The following is a 25,776-nucleotide window of genomic DNA, read 5'->3' on the forward strand; positions in this document are numbered from 1 at the left end:
CCTTACCACCTCTTGCTTGGTTTCCCTATTTTCAGATTCTCTCTATTCTGTCCCACACAGGACTGTGAAAATGATCTTCCTAAGTAACAGATCTAACCATGTCACTCCCTTTCTTAGAAAACTTTTCCTCAGCCTGACATGTAAGGCTCTCCCTACTCTGTCTTCTACTTACTTTTGTAGATTTATTTTATGTTCCTCATAGACTTTAAATTCTAAACAAATTGTTCCTTGACCTTGACACTCCTCCACCTGCTTCGATGTATTTGTAGTACTTATTTTCCATGACCGTATTGCACTTCCTTTTTGGATCTGTCTTCAGAGCTTGTTCAGTGTCCATCCTGCTGACTGGCCCCAGGCGGTCATCCCCAAGGTTTCATGCCTTATGGGCAGCCCCCCCAACCAAGATAGACTACTAGGGATCCATATCGTGTGAGATGCCTAAAACCATCAAGGATGAGGTCAGGGTGATAAGCCAGAGGCAGCACACATCAGCTGCAAACCCACTGGATGTCTAGACTTGAACTTGACATTATAGTCTGTTTTAGTATGGAGGCTCAAGCCATATGAATACAGTATAATCATGATTATCAAAATTTTCCAACACAAAACGCAAGTAAGGTGTGGAATTAAATGAGATGCCTTTTACAGAGGGAATAAAGGATACTTGTCTGTTGGGGAGTTTGTTTTGCCCTATTGTTGTTAGTATTTATAGGTTATTAGTGATTTATGTAGAGCTGGAGGGAGTGGATAGGGCTCAGCTATGACTCTTCCTTTTTGTGCCTGAGGTAAATTGGAGATAGGATTTTTGAAGTTAAGGAGACTGAAGAACTAAGAAGGCAGGAGGCCAGTGCTGGGGGGAAAAAGACTGTGTCCCAAGTACTGAACTTGTGGGAAGAGGAAAAGTGATCTGGAGACGCAGATGACAACAACAAGGATCTTGACAGTAGAGAGTGAACTTTAAAGGAGAAGGGGTAGTAAGTGTGTGTCTTTGTTTCCTCTGATCATAGCTCATAGAAGGCATGTAATAAATGCTTGTCAATTGATTGGTGGTGGTAATGGGGAACAAAGAACATGCCAACTCCTTCTTCTGGTCCTGTGTGATAGAGGGCATGAGAAAAGGAGCAGCCAGCCTTGGATAGGGTGCTAAGAAATGTGGTGTCTTCAATAGAAAGCTAGGTTTCAGTGAATACCAGAAGATAAGAAAAATGTGAGGGGAAGAGATAGAGGATGAGTGGGGGTATTTGTTATTAATTGTGGGGGATTCCAAAGAGTAGGGTGGAAAAGAGGGGCAAAGGAGATTAGGGCCAGGGGAGAGCTAGGGCTGAGCTCTAAGGATGATATTGGGGATGGGGAGAAGTGGGGGGCAATACCCAGGGAATGGAGGTTTTCTATACTTTTGAGGTCTACAGGGATTAGAGGAGCAGAGGGAGAAATGTGCTGGTTCTAGTACTTGGGGAATGCCAGATTGAGAAGCTACACCAGCTCCAAGCCAGATAGATATTACTCAGTTGAGCTGAGCCTTGAAGGCAAACAGAGACTGAGAGATGGATGGTGCTGTAGCTAGGAATTCTGACATCTGGGGCAAATTCAGCAGAGCAAATTCTAGGTCCTTGGATGTGGCCTTTTGACTGAGTCCAAGTTTTACAAAACGAATCCTTTTATTAAGGGGGTTTGTTCTATGAAGTTGGGATTCAGTCAAAGGGCTGCACTTGAGGTGGATGTAAAGGAAAATTAGAAGTGTTGGGTGGGGAGGAAAATTAGAAGTGTTTTGTATACCAGCAGCTTTTTTGGTAAACATTGAAATTTGGAATGTAAAATATTAAAGCCAAGAGTCCAAAGTGAATCAATCAAAAGTCAACAGGTAAAAAGAGAAAGTATCCCAATCTAAGAAGTGCAAGTAAAATACCTAGTTTTGCTTCAGTCCTTATTAATTAAGTCTGATATACATATACTTCCTAGTTCCATGGAACAGGCTGGGTGTGGGGAGAAAGGAAGAGGCAGAAACATGGGGAAGGAAGCAGGCTCTATAGGGGGTAACAAATAGAAAATCATACTGTGACCCTTTGCTAGGAACAGCTCAGAGAGTTAAGAGGGAGGTGGTAGCTTAATCTGAACTCTTTAAAAACTCTAAACAATGGGTGGAAATTCACTCCTCTCTGGCAAGCCTTTGATGGTTCTGGGAGGGGCAACTTTGACTAATTTTTAGCTACTGTCATTAAAAGAGGTTAGTTTAAGGTAAGGTAATGGAGGCCTCCTGACCTCTCCAAAGAGTCATCCTAGCCAGAAAATGGCAGCCCTTTTTCCTTTGATTCATATATTACCCAGAAACCACTAGCTTCCTGGAATTCATAACAAAAACTTCCAACTATCTCAGCAATGACTTTGAAATACAAAAGTTTTTACTAACACCTATTAGGTCCTGAGAGAGTATAACACAAAATAAATACATTTTGATAGGATACATTTTTGACAGAGGACATGGGACAGAAAGTCTAGAATATAATATACTGCTCTAGGGGTAGAAGGGCAGGTCTAAATAAGGTGTGGTAATGGGAAAGCCCAGATACCTCCTGGGGGGCAACAGAAAGGCAAATGAAAATGAGGTAAATGCAGAGGAGAGGTTGGGGGATGCTGAATGTGCCTTGGGTGGGTGTGGGTAGCATTGGTTCTACTCACTGCTTGCTATAGAATCAAAGGATGCTTGAATTTGAATTGAAAGAAACTTTAGAAGTCATCCTTTCTAACCCCAATCTGAAGCATGAATTCTCTCCTGATTCCCAGATTCCCTGATGGCATCTGAGAAAGTGGTAACCAAATGAGAAGGATTCATCATGAATGCTACACTCAAAAGTATTATTAATAATAACTAATATTTATAAAGCAATTTTAAGTTTGCTAAGTCATTTACACATTTTATCTCATTTGAATCTTGTTGTGTTTGTCCTTTGTTCTTGAAGAGGACCATGACATCCAGATGATGACATGACTTGCAGTTGACTTTGATTTGAGTGAGAGAGGGCTGTGCAAGGTCACTACCCTCACTTTCTTCTCCTGAGCCATCTGGGTCCAGTGGCCTGATATTCATCAGGATGACTGGAGATGACTCAGGATGCAATGTGAGGCCCTGACCCTTTAAGGCTAAGGTCTTACCACATTCTCACTTTGAGTGAGATATACCCATTCAATGAGTAGGCATCTTTAAGTAATTACTCAAGGGATCACCCCTTTAATTTAAAAAAAAATCAAACTGGGGGGAGGGAAGACCCTCAGGATTCCTGGGTAAAAGAGAAACAATTACTATTTAGTAATTAAATTCACTCTGTGCTAGGTGGATGGGGACTTGTTGTCCAGAGTGAGTTAGGTTTAAGATTTGATCTTTGAGCAAGAAATGTTGCAAGTAAACCCAAAGGAAGAAAAGGCAGCTTTTGGCCATGGAGTGTACCTTCCCCTGGGTAGAACACCAGAGGAAAGAGGAGAGAAGAGGGAAGGAGAGGGAGGGGAGAGGCTTCTCCCTCACAGGTAGTGTTTGTCCTTCATTCTCAAAGAGGACCATGACATCAAGATGATTTGCACTTGACTTTGATTTGAGTGAGGGAGGGCTGTGCAAGGTCACCAACCTCACTTTCTTCTCCTGAGTCATCCATTTGAATCTTACAACCCCTGGAAGAGAGGTGCTATTGTTATCCTCATTTTACAGATGAGGAGACTAAGGCTGAAAACAGTTAAATGATTTGCTCAGGGTCACATAGCTAGTAAGTATGAGGCAGGATCTGAACTTAGATCTTCCTGACTCCAGGGAGAAACCTGAAATGGGGAAAATCACAGCAGAGACATGTAGGCTGTTCTGCCCTCCCAGAAGACAAAGAATTGTCCTTCAAAAAAAGACAGAAGGGAGTATTGTAGAGGCAGATAGCCACCCTCTTTGCATCCCCAACACAAATCTCCTGCCCTTTGTCCCAGACTATTTTTCCCTCTCTGACCCTAGCCCCAGTCAAAACTTATCCATTTTTATGTTGTTTTAGTTAAAAAACCTTTGTCTTGCCCTTAAGTTCCAATAAACTCCACCGGACAAGGAGGACAGAAAGGAAATAAAGAGAAGCAAGAACGTCTCCCTCTGCAAGGCCCTTCCTCAAGTCATTTTCAAGTGTAACATCTGGACTGACCATTACTATGGAGATGGGAAACTCAAGTAGATGCTACACCAGAATTCATTTGGTGATATATCTTTGAAGTTGGCTTTGGAAGTTTTGGGGAAGATGAAGAGGAAGATAGTTCATCTTATTCTACCTGGGAGAACATGCTACTATCAGTGTTGAGCCAGGTGTGATTTCCAGATGCTATTTCCCCTAAACCCCTTTTCTGGAACTTTGGAGAGTTATAGCATAGTAATGGTAATAGAAAGGGTGGGAGACACTCCATTGAGCCCATATTATTTCCTGATTGGTTAGGAGGAAAAACAGAAGGAGAAACAGAGATATGACCCTCAGCTAAAGCAACCAGTACTTGGTCATGATTTTTTGCCTTCTGATCAGGTTCTCTACACCTTTGAATTGTTGTGTATGTATTGAGTCCTCTGACAGTTGCCACATTTTTGGTGTGCTTAGTGATAGCAGAGGGTAAAGATCTGGAAAGATCAGAGAGACAGAAGACACATCTCTATTTCAGTATGAACTAGGGAAAGGAAAGAACAGACACTCACACCACATTGAAGTCCTACAAGCAAAGGAGGAATACTCATATCCTATCTTTAAACAAGTACAAGTTTCCATAAACAGGAGAGTAGGAATTTTTGTAACTGTTATATATCCCTAGACCTAATAAAGATTAACCTTGGAGTCAGACTGAGTAAAGCTTGGACAAGATCATTCTCCCTTGGGATGTGCATGCTCCATGGAACTGGAACTGTCCTGCCTCCATACTTCTTTACAGGTAAGACATTGTGCTTGTTACACACAGTTATGCTGAACATGCAACATCCACTCTTGCCTGTTTCATTCCTAACCTAAGCATCATCTGTCAGGTAAAGCAAATTGTCACCCAATTCTGGCATTAAACAGTGATTCTCTTGTAACATCATGTAGCAGAAGGGTATTTGGAGCATCCTGAACTATTTGAATACCCCTCCATCAATGAAGTTAAAAGATGTGAGGGACAAGTGATAGAAACAATTAGATGTAGAGTTGTGCCTTCTTTAGACTTTGAGTGATTTCTTTGAGTAGGACTTGAGAGTCAGGAAGTAGCAATGGGAGGGTATGTATACCTTTCAGACTCTGATTGGCTAGCGTAAAGGAAGTGTAAAGATGTTTTTATACTTCTTTACTGCTTTAGGAGGCATGAAGATGTTCCTTAATCAAACTACTTGTGTTGAGCCTTTGACCATTGGGTGATGGCAACTGACACCACATAGGAAATTTCTAGTGATTGATGGAGAGGATCAATCATGTCTCTTGGGCCTAAAGCAAGCTAGTCAGCCCTGAAGAAGGTCATCTCTAGTAGTCAAGAAGAGAGCCAGCTTTTAAGGAAGAATCGAGGTCTCTCACCACCTCTCCTTTTGCTATTTACAAAGTGTAGCAACAGTGGGGAGAAAACATTTATATTTTTCTATTCCCTCTCCCTCATTCTCCCTCCACCGAATGACTTCTTGCAGCAGAGGCCCTTGGCCTCCTTATTTTTTCTGACCACTCACTAGTGGACATGAGAGTTACAAGAAAAGCCTTCTAAGCTGAGCTGCTGGGTTGAATCAGCAAGCGAGTCAGCAAGAGAAACAGTGTAGTAATGCCCCAGAACAGAACTTCAGTGAAGCCAGAAGCCAGAGGCAATGGAGATTACATCTAAGAGGTGAAGTAGCATCTAGGGGAGACATAGCAGCCAAGATCAGAGAGAGGATATGCCCTGGAGCAGTGGAGACAGGAGCTGTCCCACCACATGGCTATGTGCCTCATCATTGGTTAACTCTTTGGCTGCTGTATATTGACACATGATGGCAGGTTTATGAGCAAGATGTTGTTTTCTGTTACTCTTCCAGCAAATACCTGAAGATGTTGTGTTGCTTCGGTTCTTACTTTGTTATTTAAGTCAGTATCTTTGCCTTGAGCTAATTGTGTCCTAGAGTAAAGGGCCATACAAGTAAGAGGGCTCATGAGCTATAGTTATAGTAGTGAAGACCTTGAACAGAGCTAGTCATGCCCTGGGAGACCCAAACTGTGAACACCAAATTGTGGATTGATAGGATCAATATCCACCATGTTTCTCAGACTTCCATACAAGTTAGTTTCTTTTCCCTAAAAGTCAAGGGAACTCTCCCCAAGACTTAATTGGCCCAGGGCTCAAGCTGGTTTGTTGACCACAGCAATCTGGTGACCTCATGCTGTGTTGGCTTCTTACTGGTCCCAGAGCATAAAACGTCACAGCCATATGGAGTCAGGGCCTTCAGAATTGGTACGTGTCCCATGACATCCCCACATACTGCCTGGCTAATCAGATGTATTTCAGTATGGAGACAAGTCTACACAAAGTAACTGCTATATCCTTTCCGAGTATCTTTTCCGGGGTATAGTTAAGTCAACTTCCTTTTGTTAACTATTGAATAACCTATGAGAGTCTCGTTTCCTTCCAGTAGGGCCTAAACTACCAGGCAGTATGCCAGATTTGGGCCCAGACAAGGGAACATTTACAATTATAAAGGCATTCTTAGGAACAAAAATTCCCTGTGGAGGTGAAAATAAAAGTATATGGCTTGAAAGGAGCTTGAAACACAGGGCCTGGAGAGTAGATAATCTGCAGAAAAAAAGGCAGGAAAAGATGTTTGAAAGTAAATATGTTGGGTACAGAGAAAAGACAGGAGAGGCAAAAAGAGCTTGATAACAGTACTGTGAGGTAGAAATAAGGAATTGATTCTAAAGTATACTGTAGACAATTAAAGAGACAACACATAAAGAAAAAAAGATTTTGTGAACCTGAGTTCAATGTTATAGCAGGAACTGCTGAAGAAACACTGCTTTGGCTCCTCTTGGCTTCCCCCTTCCTTATACTTTCATCTGAGGTGTGAATTACTTAAGCAGTTCAATTTCCTCTGAGCGATGGATAATAGGCCAGTGACACAGGAGTTTAACTTTAGGGACAAAAGATTTCACTAATGAAAAAAATCCCAAAATGGGCTATTAAAAATGAAATGATTCAAAAAATATGCTTAAACCAAGATTAGATTTCAAATATAAGTGAATTTTAGAAGGAACCGGAGGGCAGTTTTAATATTTAAGGGCTAATTGTCTGGACTTGGTCTCTTAGCTTCACTGACCAAAACTATAAATTCAGCATTAGTGTCTTTGGCCACTTTTTCGTAATGGTATTATCATGCATGAGTATATTATTTCTGTTTCTTTCTGTTTATATAACCCTTAGTAGTCTAAAGCTTTTCAGTCAGCTCTGCTCTCCTTAGTTGTGTCTTAAGAAGGAACAAAAGTTTAGCAAGCTTTCCCACAGAGGTCAATAAGTTCTATAGGAACTTACCATATAGATAAAAAAACACCCCCCCCACAGATATATACGTGTGTGTGTGTGTGTGTGTGTGTGTGTAGCTTTTCCACAAAACTACCCATTTCAGTCATAATCAATAATCAAGCAGCTAAGTATCTCAGTGGACAAAGTGCTAAACATGGAATCAGGAGGACTTAACCTCTTATCCTCAGTTTCCTCATCTACAAAATGGTGATAATAATAGCATCCATCTCATAAAGTTGTGAAGACCAAATAAGATAATATGTGTGAAACCTTCTACAAACCTTAAAATTCTATATAAATATTAGCTGTCATTGTTCATAAAAAGAATTTATTAAGTGCTTTAAGTGCAAGGAATACAAAGAAAGGCAAAAACAATCTCCATCCTCAAGGAGCTCGTATTCTAATTTTTCTGTCAGTGATATACCTAGTTATCCAAAAATTCTGCCAAAAATCTTAAGGTTTTTTTTTTCTCACTTTTCTTTATACCATTACTCTTGCCTTGCCCTCATCAGTTGACAACCCTAAGGATTCTGTCTTTGGAGTATTTCTTGCTTGGGGCCCCTCCTTTCCAATCCCATTGCCAGTACTCTAGTCTAGCCCCTCATTACCTTTGACCTGAACTATTGTAATAGCCTACTAAATGGTCTCCCTGCTTTCAGTCTCACTACTACCAATCTAGCTCATTGCCAAAAATAATTTTTCTTACGCACAAATTTAACCACATTGCTTTTCTGCTTATGGATTATTGTTTTAGTATTTTCCTGTCCTACCTGAGGAAAGAAGGGTGTCATGGGACAGGAATCAGAACTGGTTGGGCTTATAAGGGGGGGAACACCATACATATTTAACTAGAAGAGAAACAGTTTTTTCAGAAGACAAAGTTAGAAGTCAACTAGTCCAGAGCTCAACCAACATCTTGTGCACTTTTGTTGTTTTTACCATGATGCCTCGTAATACTTCACATTTGCATTTTGAATATAGGATCATGGAGCTAGAGCTAGGAAAGACCTTAGAAATCATCTAGCTAGTCACCTCATTTTATAGATTCATAAACCAAGAGAATTTAAATGACAAGGTCAAATAGGTAAGTGATAGCAGAGATGGAGTTTACCCTCAGGTTCCTCTACTCCAAGGTCAATGCTTTTTCTACCAAATCATTCATACCCATAATCTCATTAGCAGGAGACACTCCTTGGTGTAAAAATTAACTCCATTGATGCAGATTGGCAACCGTTCAGTAACTTTTATTTTACAGAATTCCCTGGGGTCAGGGAGAATTCCATTGTCTTTTCCTTGGTTCCACAGCTAGTAGGTGTCAGAGTCAGAAGTTGAATTAACCCTCCATCTATTATGCCACACTGCCACTCTGATATAAGAGTACAAGAATATTGACCTTCTTTTAAAGATGAAGTTCACAGAGGATATGACTTGCTCAGGGTTGTAGGAGAAACTTGGACTGTAGCCCCTGGGACCCTTGGTTTCCAGCTAGGCTCTGATAGGTGAACTTATCTTAATATGTCTGTTGTCACTTCTCAGCTTTCTCCAAAATAGTGACACCACTCACATGTGCTCAACTCTCATTTCAGATTTTAACTCCCATATATGTGTCATCTTCCCCTTGTCAAATGTAAGCTACTTGAAGACAAGGACTGCCTTGCTTGCTTATAGTTAAATCTCTAGCTCTAAGCACAGTGCTGGGACCATAGGAAGTGTTCAGTCAATGCCTTTTTTTTCATTCATTAATTGACAAGAGATACAGATGGAAGTAGATGCCCTCATACAAGCACATTTCCTCCAGTAGCACATTTTCCCAATGTTGTCTCTTTGATACCAAGAGGTATTTTCACTCTCATCCTGCTATCGCCATCATGACTGGCACATAAGTAGGTGTTTGAAATGCCTAATGAATTGAATAGATCTATACAAATACATGCATAGTGGAGGGGAGGGGCAGGTGAGGAGGAGGAAGGAGAAGATGTGAAGAAGTCACCCTCAGTAGTGTATTCAGTTGCTCCTCTATCCTTATCCATAGCTAAATGCTATGATCCCATGACTGATTTTTGCATGTATATACACACATATATATGCATAAATATGTTTATACATAAACTTTTGAGACACTTTGTGTATATATGTTGTATATATGCATATACATAGTATGTGTATACATATACTGTAGTTGTCTACACAAACCTAAAGGGAGGTAGGAGTGATCTTAGCTACTTGCCTATTCTCAGGCAACCTAGGCTATAATATTAATCTCAATCCACCAAGACAGGTGGGGCTTTTAATATGTGATCCAAAGTTTCCTGGAGATACTTAGGCTTGAATTAGGAGATTCAGTATGAATCCTCCTGGCAGCTGAAAAAAATGGCATAAAACTGATATTTTCCCCCAGAATTACCATTCCCCTTCCTAACAATCATCCTAAAAAAAATCCACTTAAAATATTCACAAAATAATGTTATAAACATTTTAAAATAAATGGACGTTGATATTTTCATTTATACATGTTCTTCTGCCTTCCAAAAACAGGCATCTTGAATTTTTTTCTTCAGCCATATATTTTTTTCTTTCCTTTCATCTCCACAATGATCATTGTCTTCAGTATTAAAGCTTGAAAAAGTTTGCTAACTTGCCCTATCAACTGTGACCTGTCTAGAAAAAGAAACTGAAGCTGGGCGAGCATCTCCTCATTCACCTATGTTTATTCGCTCATACAAAACATATTGAAAGGTATGTCAAATAGAAGCCATCAGAACTGTAATTTTACCATGATTTTTAAAAAATGGAAATTGACTCACTAAAAAATGTGAAGGCCAAGAGGTATTGTAATGGAAAGAGAATTAGCTTTGAAGTCAGATGACCTGGGTTCATATCCTGGTGCTGCACTACCTGCTTTTGTGACTTGGGTGATTTCTCCATTCCTGTATTTTCTCTGGCTGTCCCCTCTCATCTCTGCCTCACCATTTCCCTGGCTTCCTTCAAGTCCCAACTAAAATCCCATTTCATCCACTGCATTGTGGGCCATCACCATGCATCATGACTTTTGTCTTACCATTAGACTGAGTGCAACTCTGCCTCACTTCAATTCCTGGGTAAGTCTAGACATCCCCCTGTGATGTCATAGGTCCTCTTAGAAAACAAAGGATGGACAGCGAAAAAAATCTCATCTTCTACAGGAAGCATTTCCCAACCTCTCTTACTTCCAGTACTTTCCCTCTGTTAATTATTTCCAAATAATCCTGGAAGCAGCTTGTTTATACAAATTCATTTGCTTTCTGTCTTCCTCTTTAGATCGTGAGCTCCTTGAAGACAGGAAGTGTTTTTTGCTGTTCTTTGAATACCCAGAGCTTAACACAGTGCCTGGCACTTGGAGTTACTTAATAAATGCTTGTTGACTGACGAGTCAAATCATGTCATCTCTTGCCTGAATTCACCTCAAAATGAGCAGGTTAGTTTGAATGATTTCTCAGTTTTCCTCCAGCTCTAAATTATTTTGAAAACACACACACACACACACACACACACATACACATATATATTTTTTAAATTGAACTTTTCATAAAATTTTAGAGCAGGTAAGGACTGTCTAGTCTAATCTTCACATTCTATTATGGGCATTACATAAGATCTTTAGAATGTGTGAGACCGCAGTGACTAAACAACAGCTAGCATTTTCATAATACTTTAAGGTTTTATAAAGTGCTTTACATATATGCTAACTAATTTGATCTTCATGACAACCCTGTGAGGAGGTATTTTGATACCCATTTTAACAGATGAGGAAACTGAAGGAAAGAGCAATTAAATAGCTTGCCCAGGGTCATAGTAGCTGAAGCAGAATTTGAACTCAGGTCTTCCTAAATCTAAGCTCTGCACTCTATCTACTTCACTATCTAACTACCAATATTCTGTTTTGTATCAATACTCATTAATACCAGGTCATGGTGATGATTTTCTCATCTGTCATGAAGAGATTAGTTGAACTCAGTGATCCCTAAGGTAACTTCAAACTCCACAGTTCTGTGATTCCATCAGTCAATGATAATGAAAATTTAAAAAGAAAGTCCTACTGGGGTAAATCACTTTATTTCTATAGGTCCAAATTTCTCCGTTTATTAAAAAAAAGATGGGGGAAGAATTAGATTAGATGATTTCTAAGGTTCTTTCAAACTAAAATTCTATCTTAGTATGTACATAGATAGGCAACTTGAGTTTTGTAATTCCTTCCCATATCTAGTTAATGCTTTTTTCTACAGATGAGTTCAATCACTTCACTTAAGATCCATGGCCATTTTGACATTTCACCTGCTGGTTTTGCCATCCACCAGGTGCTAGGCCCATTTTATTGGCTGCACTTTCTGGGGTCTTGTTAGCAGAGCAAGAAAGACAGGGCAGCTGGCACATGAAACAGGAAGGGAACAGCTGTAGCTGAGAACCCTGGGGAATGTAGCAAACCTTGCCCACACTGGAGCTATCTTCAGCCACCACATTTAAGCAGGGAAAAGTACGGTTTCCCCTGCGTTCACAGAGCCATGAATGTTAGGAGGGAGAGGAAAGAGAGACAATAGGACTTTGTTACATCCCGACTACAATGAGATTGACTGATTCTGGATATTTTTTCTTTTATGTTTATTAGAGAGCTTTATTTGTCTTACAAGTGTTCCCCTGGGGTGGAGGTGATAGGAAAGTGAAATTGCTGGTCAGGCTTCTAAGCTGCCTGTGGTCTCAACACATACTAACAAATGATCTGTGATGAATTCATGCTGCAGGTTGTGCTGGGTCCATCTGGGTCAGCAGGAAAATAGGAAGACCATTCAAGGGGACCCTTTTCTCCTGGACTTTCCTTTGCCCCTTCTTCTGGCCCTTAGCCACCCAAAACCCATTTGGGCTGCTTGACACACCCTACTTGTAAGAAATAGGAACCATTAACTTTATTACTTCTAGTGCGATGGAACACCTCCAGGAAGTATCTGTCCTCCCTCGAGACAATGCTTACTCCCTGCATTGTCATCAAATTTATTAATCCTGCCTGAAGATCCCTGGGCTTTTCCATTTACCTCAATACTGTATCCTTAGGTTTTTTGAGTCTTTTCATACTGCCTTACTGGATTTTCATTTTATGTGTAGAGTATAAGCTCCTTGAGAGTAGGAACTATCATATTTTCTCTGTTGGTTTCTTATTTTTGTTTGTTTCTATTTTAATTTTCTATCCACAGTGCTTGATCCATAGTAAGGACCTAATAAGTACGTTTTCATTCATTCATTTTTTGGAGATAATTGCCTATCAGAAAAGCGTGTTTCAGATGACTTGGAAATCTGAGTCAGGGGCCTGGCAAGACCCCTCCCAGGCAGTACCTTTTATCTGACTTCCTTTCTTCCTCAACCACCACCATTCCCACTCCCACCCCCACTGTCCCCCCTGCCAAATCCTACTTGTCCTATATTCTTTTGCCTAAGAATCCTGTTTGGTGACTAGTTAGCTAATCTAATCAATTAATTTTAGCTATGGCTGATACCTAGTTACTTAATGTGTTGACCAATTCTAGGTAACATTTGCATTTTAACAGAACCTTTTAATGCCTTTTTCTAAAGAAGTAGCTGCATTTTACTCACTGTAGAAGGCTAATACAGGAAACATTTACGAGTGGGAGGTCTTTTCATGTAGCTAACCTCCAAAGCACACCATTTAGGCTGCCACTATTCCACCTGCCATTAGACTGAATCTGTCATATTTTCTGCAGGGGGTCATTTGTTAGGAGTTTGCGGTGGGGTGTAGAATTCCCTTCTAGGTTGGGTCTAACTTAAAATCCAAGCCGTGCTCAGTTGGTAAGCTAGATTTCTCTGGAATGCTAAAATCCATGGGGCTAAAACACATTAAGAGATCAGCATTTAACTGGGCGGTGGGGGAGGGGGGTGTTAGTCCTTCACCGTGAAGCAATATGCAGAGAATTGTTTAATGCAATCTGTTTCCCCCAAACTTCAGTCTTCTATAGCAGTAGCATTTGATGTTCCTGCTATGGGCTCATGTGTCAGTGTGATCACAGGCCAGATCTGCTATCCCTCTCCATGGCTCAGCCCCCACCAGTGAAGCCCAGGGCTCAGACTGAACTTAGTAGTAGCAACCCATCTTCTTTCCTGTCTTCCTAGTCTCCTTTGAATCCTAAATCTTGTTGTCATTTGTGAAGGCAAAATTAAATAATCTCTTTGGCATTACCACAGCACTATCACTCTAAGGACTCTTGTTTTGAAAGGATCCTAATCTAGGCTTTGCCCTCTGCTAGATGACCTGGAGCAAATGGTTTAAATAGATTCAAGTCTTAGTTTCCTTGGCTCTAATCATAATAATCTAATCTAATAATTCTAAATAAATTTAGAATTAAAAAAATCTAAATCTAATAATCTAATCATAATATGCTAATCAATTTTTCCTAGCCCCAACCTGTCCACAAAGACTGAGGATAAGGGAGTTCTCTTGAAGTGCTTAAAAGGTCACTGAAAAACAGAGCTGTTTAAAGTCAAAGGATTCTTATTCCTCAATTACTATCTAATTCCAGCCATAGTGAAGGAAAGATGTGGGGAGTAGGGGAGGAAGAAGAGAGAAGCAATCCTTATGTCTGCATGATTTTAAGATCTATCAGCTTAGAAAAATCTACCCTGAAAAAGTAGTCCTAGAATGAGGGGAGATGAAATTACTAGGTCTGGCAAGCACTCAGAATCATATCATGAAGTCTTGGCATAGCATCATGGACCAAAGCCTCATCTTGTGCCAGTTTCATAAAAAGAAATGGGAGTAATTCTGAAAGTTCTCCATGATTCCAATTATAGGAGTCATTATGGGGGCATGGGTTTCAAACCAGCTCTACCAGTTTTAGCTAATTCTTGTTAGGTAAGGGCAAAGAAGTGTCATGTAGGCTAGTGGTCAAGTCTCCTTTACTGAGGCTTCAGGTTGTTTTAACTCTTCTTACATTCTCTGCTTCAGAAATGGTGAATGAGCTTGGTAGAAAGAAACCAAAAATGAAACTATTAGAGGATAGATATTCAATAGCAGCTGGACTTAAAAGTCTTATAAACATTTAGGTGTTTTTTTTTCTTTTTAATCTATGTCTATTCTGAGCATAATCTGATCTATTTTGTATACATTTCCTATAGAATTGTGCATGTGTATTAGTTCTAGCTGTATGAATTGTGTACTATTGGGATCCTAAAGGGGCACATAAAATTATGGTATTTACTATAAAGACCATGCCCCTTCCCTCTTTCCTAAAACATTAATGGTCAAACAAGATCAATCAGCATTGGGTTAGTCAGTAGTCATTGTATTTGAATGCTATACAGTTGGTCTGGTACTCACTATGCACCTATTTTCCATGTTCTACCTAGCACAACCCCCACATGGACTTGAGTTCACATTTGCATGTGTGTGTTTGTGTGTGTGTGAAAGACAGGCAGAGACAGGGAGACAAGGGGGGAGAGAGGGAGAGAGAGAGAGAGAGAGAGAGAGATTAAGAGATGCATGTATATTCTGGCAAGTGTACTTCATATGGCTTGAGCATCCATCCTCGTGTGAAATGGAAAAACTTTAAAGTCCCCTGGACTCTAGATATTCAGTTATTACCATGCTAATAGAAACCTAGGTGAACAGCAGAATCAAATCCATAAAGGCATTTAATTGAAATAGAAAAGGAAACATTAGAAACATGCTCAACATCCATTTCCCAAATAAATACATTCTCTTATAGTAGGAGATCTTAACCTTTCTGGTATCATGGATTCCTTTGGCAGTCTGGTGAAGCCTTTTTAGAATAATGCTTTTAAATGCATAAAACAAAACAAATTGAATTTTAAAAGAAATCAATTATATGGGAAAAATTATCACAATGTTTTAAAATTAAATTCATGGAACCCAGGTTGAGAACCTCTGGAAACTCTAGCTTACACGCCAGGGGAAAAAGGATTACATTTTCATTGTCTGTCATGTTCCATTCCGTGGGGGCTCCTGGGTACAGAGATACAATCAGACTCCACATCATCCCCTTTCTCGCTCACTGATCTGACATGCTTGCCTCTCAGATGATTTTTACAGGAATCAAAGTTCTCACCTCATGATGTAATCACCCAGTACACACACACAGAAGCACACACACACGCACACAAAGACACACACTCACATGAAAAATTGAGTCCTGAGAATTTTACTCAATGAGGGATGTTTTGTAGGTCCATACACCATGGGAAGCAGAGCTCTGAGAACTTTTCCCTTTAGCCAAGCTTACTACAAGTACAATGATAGTTGAGAGAAGGGAGAGATCAAAGTGGGTTGGAGTGGTTAGAGATTTCATTTAACTGAAACCTAAAAGTTGAGTAAGATTTAGAGAGGTGAGGAGGGGAAGGGGGAAAAGAGGAAGAACATTTCTATCAGGGGAAATAACATGAGGAAAACCTCAGAGGCAAAAATGACCATGGTACATAGGGAAAAGAGTCATGTAGTACACATGCCTGATGGGAGCAAAGGAAGCATGGTTAGAATCTTATTCTGCTAATGTCTAGCAAGTAGTTAACGAGAATCCAGGATATGCATAGTATTATAATAGGATGGCATTCAGTAAATGCTTAATAACTGACTGACTGACTGACTTTCTACTAAGAAGCTCTCTTTAGGAAGAGTGCCTTTATGGTAAGAGATTGTCTCTTTCAATTTATTATCTCAATAGGTGGATCAACCTCCAAGCTCACCTTGGCAGCAACCACAGATACAGCAGCAACAGCAGCCCATGTCCCACAGGAAATTCTCTACTCCTAGGCATGGGTCTCTGGGCTTCCTGCCTCAAAAGAGAAGAAGCAGGTACCACGGGAAGGTGAAGAGCTTCCCCAATGATGACCCCTCCAAGCCCATCCACCTGACTGCCTTTCTAGTCTACAAGGCAGGCATGACCCATATTGTTCGAGAAGTGGACAGGCTCAACTCCAAAGTCAACAAGAAGGAGTGGTCAAGGCTGTGATGATTGTGGAGACACCCCACCATGGTCATCATGGGCTATGTGTAAACCTTACAAGGTCTGCGGAGCTTTAAAACCATCTTTGCTGAACACATCAGTGATGAGTGTAAGAGGCAATTCTATAAGAATTGGTATAAGTTCAAGAAGAAGGCCTTCACCAAATACTGCAAGAAGTGGCAAGATGATGATGGCAAAAAAGCAGCTGGAGAAAGACTTGAGCAGCATGAAGTACTGCTGGGTGATCCGCATCATTGCCTACACCCAGATGCGCCTGCTTCCTCCAAGGCAGAAGAAGTCTTACCAGATGGAGATCCAGGTGAATGGCTGAGAAACTGGACTGGGCCAATGAGAAGCTGGAGCAGCGGGTGCCCATGTCCACTGTATTTGGGCAGGACGAGATGATTGATGTCACTGGGGTGACCAAGGGAAAGGGTTACAAAGGGGTCACCAGCTGCTGGCACACCAAGAAATTGCCCTGAAAAAACCTGCAGAGGCCTGCATAAGGTGACATATTAGAGCTTGGCATCTTGTCCAGGTAGCCTTCTCTGTGGCTCAAGCTGGTCAGAAAGGCTACCACCATCACACTGAGATCAACAAAAAGATCTACAAGATTGGCCAGGGGTACCAGATCAAGGATGGAAAACTGATCAAAAACAATGCATCCACATATTATGATCCCTCCAACAAGAGCATCAACCCTCTGGGAGGCTTTGTCCACTATGGTGAAGTGACCTATGACTTTGTCATGCTGAAAGGCTGTGTCATTGGGACCAAGAAGCATGTTCTCATCCTGCAAAAGTCTCTGCTGGTATAGACCAAACATTACACCCTGGAGAAGAACAACTTTAAGTTTATCAACACCACTTCCAAATTTGGCCACGGTCAGTTCCAGACTGTGGAGGAGAAGAAAGCTTTCATGGAACCACTCAAAAAAGACCAGGTCATGAAAGAAGAAGCTGCCTGATGTTTCCAGACCAACTTAGAGCTGGTGGATTCTCAATATTTTTTTCAGAGTTAAAAAAAAAATAGGTGAATCTCTACAGTTCAGTCTAAACAAACATTAACTAAATCTCTATAAAATCTTCCCTCCAATTCTGACCTGATTAAAGTCCAGAAACATTTCCCTTAATTTATCCAGAGTATATGCATATTGTTTGTGAGTTATAGCCTAGTAGTTTCTGAGATTTGGTTATGTTGTCAAATCTTGAATATCCATGTAGAGGAAATGAGCATGCTAGTCACGTTGAGGGGAGAAAGGATAACAGATCAAGGCCAAGGAAGACATTCTAAAATTAAGATGCTAAAGATTACATTTGAGAGTCCTGGGATTCTGCCCCAGTGGGAATTTACTGGGTGACCTCACTAACCTCCATTTCCTCATCAGAGAAATGTTCATGTAAATCAAACTTGTTATCAAAGTGCAGTGACCTTGAAGGGAACTGAGCAAATTTCTATGAGACCATTAGTCTGAATTTTGGTGAATATCAAAGCACTTGTGCCTTCCTTCTCTCCCCACCTCATCCTGAAAAAATACAAGATACCCAAAAGAACACAAGGCAAATGCATCACCTTTTAAGAGAAGATAAGGTTCTGTTTTCTACTTCCCTATAGGGAAGAGTATGGCTACATTCTGGTGGAGGACAAAGGAACAAAGAAAGCAATAAAGCCTTCTCAGTGTAGAATTGGACTTATTTCAAGGACTTGTAGGGCAATCGTGACTAAGAGTACATTACACGTCCCTGAGTGTGAGTCATTGTAGGTAGGAAGAATCTAGAAAAGTGCAATAGTACTCTGAGGCTAAGCCTGTGTTAGCAGCACCTGGAGCCTCCTCACCCTGGATCATGACCCCAGCCTTCTCAACCTAAACCCTTTGTAAAACCCATTGCTGCCACTGGAGAATTCCTTTTAGAACTTCCATTATATGTAAGGGCCCAGACTGTCCTTCATTCCCTACTCTGGCCAGGTTCCTGGCTTCCGGACTTCAAAACTATGCCTGAGTACTCCTCTTCTCCTCCAACTTTTCAGTTCTCCTCTGTGTGTTTCTCCTCTCATTAAAATGTAAGCTCTTTGAGGACAGGGAATGTCTTTCTTCTTGATCTGTTCTATCCCCAAATGGAGAAGTTGTGAATGCTGTGGATAAGTTCACTTACCTTGGTAGCATACTTTCCAGGAATGCACACATTGATAACGAGGTTGATGCATTGCCAGAGCTATCTCAGTGTTCAGGAGGCTCTGAAGGAAAATATGGGAAAGAAGTATTAGACTGACTACCAAACTGAAGGTCTATGGAGCCATTGTGCTAACCTCATTGTTGTATGCCTGTGAAACATGGATGGTCTACCAGCGCCATGCCAGGAAACTGAATCACTTCCATTTGAACTCTTAGGAAGATTCTGAAGATCACCTGGCAGGATAAGGTACCAGACACTGAGGTCCTTATTGGAACTAAACTGCCAAGCATTCAAACTATACTTTAGAGAGTGCAACTCCCATGAGCTGGTCACATTGTTCTAATGCAAAACACACATTGCCAAAAAGATTGTTTTATGGAAAACTCACACAGGACAAGCATTCATATGTCAGAAGAAGGGATACAAGAACACTGTAAAGGTCTTGCTTGCCTGAGAACTTTGGAATTGATTGTGTGACATGGGAGACATTGGCATAAGGCCGACCAGCATGGCACACCCACATCCGAGAAGGTGTTGTGCTCTATGAGCAAAGAAGAATTAAAACAGCTCAAAGGAAATGCAGGATGCGCAAATTTAAAGTATCTGCCCCAAATGTTCACACAGACTATTTGTGCCCAACCTATGGTAGAGCATTCTGAGCTCATATTGGTCTGATCAGCCAAACTTGACTCTAGCACAGTGATATCGTTTTGGTCCTCTTCAAGAATGGACAATAACCAACCAACCAACCAATTCTATCCCCAAAACTTAGCACAGTGCCTGACACATAGTAAGCATGAATGTTTTTCATTTATTCATCCAATCTGCATATGGTCAACCTCTATACAGCTGTAAAAGAAAGTAATTCTATCTTTTTGGTTGTCTCTTTTTTTAAAATTATTATTATTTTATTTGTTTTCAGTGTTCTACAATCATCTGGTTGTCTTTTGATGGTGGTATTCTTATATCTGGCTGTTGTTGTCTCTGTTCCCAAGTCTCGTTACCTTTCTAAGTGTAATGGCTTTATCTGTTTTTTTCTTCTTCACAAGATCTTTGCACCTCTAGTGACGCCACCTTTATTTATTTCCATAGCCAGAGTATGTTCTTGAGCTATTTGGAAGGAAGGAAATAAGCACTGATTAAGCACTTACTATGTGTCAGGTATTGTGCTAAGCACTTTACAAATATTCTCATTTGATCTTCCCTGCCACTTTGGGTGGTAATTACTATTATTATTTCCATTTTACAACTGAGGAAACTGAGGCAGACAGTGGTTAAAATGATTTGCCCAAGGTCACATAGTTAGTCAATGCTGAAGCTGGATTTAAATCCAGGTCTTCCCGACTCCTCATCCAGCAATCTATCCACTGTGCCACCTGGCAGATAGAATTTTGCAGAGGGAATCTTTCCTAACAGCTTTGTGACCAGCTCCTATTTCACACATTCATTCTATCAGCTCTGAAAATCTGTTCAGGTTGTTCAGAAGTTCTTGACTGCCTAATTATGTTCTAATTATTTCATCATATAACAAACCATTGCACACTCAGTTCAATCTGATTATGTTTTCTTCTTCAGACAACTCTCACTGCAACTATGTCAGTCCCTGTAACATGGAGTTCACACAAATTATAAAGTTAGAAAGCTTTTCTCCCCTGTGCTGACATGTAAATTCAGGATTCATATAATGTACCCATACTGTGTTTTACCAACACAATAATCCTTCTCATGTTGCAAACAAGTCTGTTATCTATGTCAGCCTTAATAGACCTCAAGCCTCCTATAAACCCAAAAGCTAGTCCTCTGAGGCTCTCTATTAGCTTAACTTATTTCTAGGTCTGATAACAGGCAATTTCATAATACTTCTGACGTGAGTAATACAAGTTTCCCATGTTTGTTTCCCATGAGTTTATAGGTCATCTACAGAATTTATTCCTAACTTAGGCCAGCAGTGCCCCTCCACTATGATATATCTAATCTTGATCTTGCCCACAAGTGGTGTTTTTCTATCCCATGAAATGGACTGAGCTTTGGCCATCCCCATAAAAAACCTTTTTCTTTCTGGTTAAGGAGACCCAGCTTCTATCCTACCCAAAAGTGAGTTCCTCTTTAAGTCTGATCTTTTTCTTAACATTTTTCTTTTATTTTTTTTTTCAATTCACAAGCATCTATTTCCTCCCCCTCCCACCTCCCACTGGGGGAAAAAAAAACGAAAAACAAAATACTTTCTAGCAAAAATGCATAGGCAAGCCAAACAAATACTCACATTGGCCATATCCTAAAATGAATCATTATGTATCCTGAGTTCATCACCTCTCTACCACCAGGAAGTGGGCACCATGTTTTATCACTAGTATTCTAGAATTGTGTTATTGTACTAATCAGAGCTTAAGTCTTTCAAAGTTGTATTGCATTTACAATATTATTATATAAATTGTTTCCGTGGTTTTAGTCACTTCACTCAGCATCAGTTCATATATGTCTTCCCAGGTGTGTCTGAAACTGTCTTTTTTTATAATTTCTTATGGCAGAATAATATTCCATTACATTCATATGTTGAAATTTGTTCAACTATTTCCCAATAGCTGAGCACCTCCTGAGTTTCCAATTATTGGCAACTACAAAAAGAGATACTATAAATATTACGTACATCTAAGTCCTCTTCTTTCTTCAGTCTCTTTGTGGTATAGTCCTAGGAATGTTATTTATGGGTCAAATTTAGTAATTTTGGGGGCATTGTTCTACAATACTTTTGGTTCAGAACAGCTGGATCAATTCACAGCTTTACGAAGAGAATCCTTTGCAGAGAGATGTTTCAGACTAGAAAGGCCACAGGTTTGATTGAATGATCCAGAGTGAGGAAGTCCCAGTCTCCAGAGGTAGGGAGACAGGCTTAATGTGAATTTTCCCACAGCTCCCTTAACATTTGTAATTTTCCTTTGTTGTAAATTTTGCTAAGCTGATGGGTGTAAAGTAGATCCTCAAAGTTGCTTTAATCTGCATTTCTCTAATTATTAACAATTTAGATCATTTCTTTTTCAAATGGCTATTGATAGCTTCATTTTCTTTCTTAGAACATAACCTATTCATGTCTTTTGACCATTTATCAATTGGAGAATGGAACTTATTTTTATAAATTTGATTAAGTTCTTTATGTATCATAGAAATGAGACCTTTAGCAGGGAAACTTACTGCCAATACTTATTTCCTACTTAAAGTTGAAATGAATGCAATTATACCCTCTAGGTATAAAAGGAAAATGGAAATAACATAAAATAAATTTAATAAAAAATAAGGTTTTCACAATAAGGATATTTTTAAATTTTATAGCAGTAATGCTAGGAAATCATGCTTACAAAGAAATAGGAAGAAATGAACTATTATTTAAACTCCTAAAACAAAGAAAAATTTAAAAGTTAAAAAAATTATTTTGCCCCAGAAAAGTTTCAGCTTTTAGTGTAGCGATGGCAGAGATTTGGTCTTATATTGGTCTACCAAAAGGCCAGGAGGCAACTCTTTCTTAGGCAATTGACTCTTCCCTTGGGGTAATGACTTTTCCTCCAGCACTACCTCAGCTAGTTTCCCATGGAAGAATATTTTTCCTTTTCAGTCCAAGGACTGAAAATGAAAACCTTCAGGCCAAAGGACAACAATCAGTAGAAGAAATAGCCAGGGCCCACTTCTCAAACAGTACTGCTAATCACAACCTCTCCTAATCAAAGCTGTTTGTTTGCCTTAAAAGGTCCAAGTCCATATTTCTCTCTTTGCTCTAGGAAGTTATAAAAATGAATCGGTAATTCCTTTTGACTTTGAGCCCCCATCGATGAATTTTTTTCCTGGTAAATATATATCACAATTTTAAAACCCTCTGTTTCTCTGTGTCTCTCTGTATCCTTCTTTCTGTCTCTGTCTTTCTCTTTTCCTCTCAGTCTTTGTTTCTCTCTCTCCCCTCATTGTTTTTCTTGGCTACATCTGAGTAATGAACTACATAGATTGATAATGCAGTGGATAAGTACATTTATCTTAAACTGACTTTAAATATAAAGTGAACAGAAAGCTACATAAATTTCGAAGAAACGTAAATTTTGGGAATTGACACTCTTCTGAGAAGGAAGAAGAAAGGAAACATGAAGGAGGAGAGCAAGGAATAGCTAGTTGGTCTTGGCAGTACAAACAGTTTCAGCAAATCTATTATCTGCTCTATGCCTCTGGTATATGATTCAATCACACTGCACCTGGTTCCCTTTCTCCATGGCTGCCAAGGGTTCTTCTTTCCACCCCCCAGTACAAGTTCCTGTTGTATTAACTGTTGCATGCTGTTTCTCCATGTTGCTATGAAGGCCCTGTGTATCCCCCTCGTTAGGGTGGTAGGTGTCCATTGAAACTCCTGTCCTTCCAGTTTTCCTTTCATGCAGCCTCAGCTGTCTCCAATCCCCCTTCTGATGGGAGAGGCTAATTTGTCAAAGTCCATCTGACTCCATCCAGTGTAATGTTCTAACTCCCTGGGAGTCAAGGAGAGAAACACTAGGGGATTTATATCCCGACCAGAAGGTTATCTAGTAGTGAGTGTCCATATGTCTTAGGCAACTCTAAAGGGCACGAAATGTATACACATGTGTGTATAGGTATGTGTGTATGTATATACATATAGTGAATGTTGTGTAGTCATGTACAAAAGTTACAGTGCATAATGTGTACGTGGTATTATGATACTGTCTCACTTAAAGATGATAAGATACCCTTCTCATGGAGCATACAGTTTAATAACAGCAATAATAATATGACATAAAACATACATTTCAAGGGGGAAAAAGGTTTGACATAGTAAATCTTTTTTTAAAATTGCTGTGTTGACCTTCAATAAAGCAAACCATTATATTGTCATGTCTGAAAAGATAAGAAATATTTCATGCCCATAGTCCTTTATGCAAAGAATGGACACAGGTGCAATTTTTCACTTCTTCTCCAGGGTAAAACTTGTAGGTATCTAGAGTTGATTTTGCTGAATTATTTTCATTATCTTTCCTTTTTATTCTTTCTTATAAAGATGCTCCCTGAATGGGGAGGAGGGAAGATTATTTTTGGAAATGAAGGCATATAAAACAAAAGATATCAATAATTTTTATTTGTAAAAATACTGTTACCACCTCTCAATTATAGTTTTTATCCTAGCAAAAGAAAGAAAGAAAGGAATTTTGAGATTACTTTTTTTTGAATGAAAATTCTTAACTGAGTTCTTTATTCTCACAGGATAGATACATGATGCAAATCAAATTGAGGGAGGAAGAAAGGGTAGTTTGTCCTTGCATCAACATGGGAGGTCAAGCTGTCTGTTTTCAACATGTAGTGGGTAGCCAGGGGAAATTGGGCAAAAAAGTTAAGATAGGGAAGTTTGACAGCTTTCTAGCCCTGCCTCCACAATCTGATCTTCATACTATGTCTGGTTTAGTTATTTTGTTTGAATATGAGACACATTCATGTTCAGCAATAATTACAAAAATATATGATAATGAGCAAGCATTTGTTAAACCCCTAATATGTTCAGAAACTATGCCAGGTGCTGGGGATACAAAGTTATTTTAACATCATCTGTTACTTGGAATTGACCATGCCACTCATTTCTTATATTATCATGGGTAATTGAGAGTTGGTAGCTTATGTTCTATATGGTAGCTTGCTGTATGAGGCAGCTATGTGGCACAGTGGATAGAGTGCTAGACCTGGACTCTGGAAGACTAATCTTTCTGAGTTCAAATCTGGCCTCAGACACTTACTAGCTGTATAACCCTGAGCAAGTCACTTCACTTTGTTTGCCTCACTTTTCTCATCTGTAAAATGAGATGGAGAAGAAAAATGGCAAATCTCTCCACTATCTTGGCCAAGAAAATTGCAAATGGGGTCACAAAGACTCAGACGCAACTGAACAGCATACAATAAATGGTAACTCACACAGTTTAAGCGTTCAAATCCATGTTCATTGATAACATACCGACAGATAATCCAAACCTCCTTGCACATTCATTTTAACAAACTAGTAGTTTCAAGTAGGTGAGCACATGAGAAAGGCTTGGAAATGATACAAAAACTTTTTCACTCAAGGAAAAAAAAAATCACTAATTAACTTCTTCATGGGCACCATTACTTTCTTCCCTCCCACCTAAGGGAGTACCAGAGGAAGAAGAAAAAATAGATATTGGAAGGCAAAGCCAAAACGTTAGAAAGAGTACTTGAACAAGGACTGAGTGATGGAGAGCTATGTCATAAACTCCTTGCCTGCATTCTTCCATAAGAAACTCTGCTTATTTCCCTCCTCCAAGAATTGTTGAAACAAACCTAAAGTAAAACACTCCAAGTCTTTCCAAGCCAGCTTTCTCCACCTTGAAGGTCTTGGCAGGATGAACACAGATCAATAAATACTCAGTTTTGCTATAAAGAAATGTTTAATGGAGACTAGCAAGTTCAAAAATTTTCAGGGAAATTTCTAGCTCAGCAAAAACATAAATGCGTCAAAATGACTTTATAAGTTGTGGATATAATTTCTAACAGTAACTATAAGATTATAGATTGACAGCTAGGAAAGATCTTAGAGACCACACTGAGTCCAAACCCCACATTTTATAGAGGAGGGCAGTGAGCTAAGGAGAAGTTAAATTACTTACCTACAGTTCTGTGCCCAGTAAGTAGGATCTTAACCTAGGTCTTCTGGACTCCATGAGTTCAGGGTGGGGAAACTGTAGCCTTGAGGCCACATAGGGCCCTCTAGGTCCTCAAGTGTGACTCTTTGAATCCAAACTTCACAGAACAAATCCCTTTAATAAAAGGATTTTTTCCTATAAAACTTGAACTCAGTCAAAAGACCACACCCCAAAACTTGGAAGGATCCCCACCTCTAGCGACTATAAGAAATTGCTTCTCTAAATCCAAGATATGCAAATATTCTGGTAAGGAAGGGCAATGGACTACCTACCTCTTCCCAAAATAGTAGGGCAAACTTTGAGATTAGGCTATGTGGATGCTACTAACTTTTAGCAGAAAGAAAAAAGCAAAGATTACTCTGTTCTCTACCTGCTAGTTAGGGAGAGCAGAGATGGTGAAGAAACGATGCT

At 39.8% G+C, this 25,776-nt stretch overlaps 1 long non-coding RNA gene across 1 annotated transcript; it reads left to right on the forward strand.

The window, feature by feature from the left end:
• The first annotated feature begins 2,937 nt into the window (after nucleotides 1-2,937).
• LOC140532962 (uncharacterized) lies at nucleotides 2,938-25,776 on the forward strand. The gene is made up of 3 exons (XR_011976752.1): nucleotides 2,938-4,321; nucleotides 4,813-4,929; nucleotides 16,218-25,776. It is a non-coding gene; the product is annotated as an uncharacterized lncRNA (long non-coding RNA).

This window comes from Notamacropus eugenii, chromosome 3 (genome assembly GCF_028372415.1).
Source record: "Notamacropus eugenii isolate mMacEug1 chromosome 3, mMacEug1.pri_v2, whole genome shotgun sequence".
Taxonomy (NCBI): Eukaryota; Metazoa; Chordata; class Mammalia; order Diprotodontia; family Macropodidae; genus Notamacropus; species Notamacropus eugenii.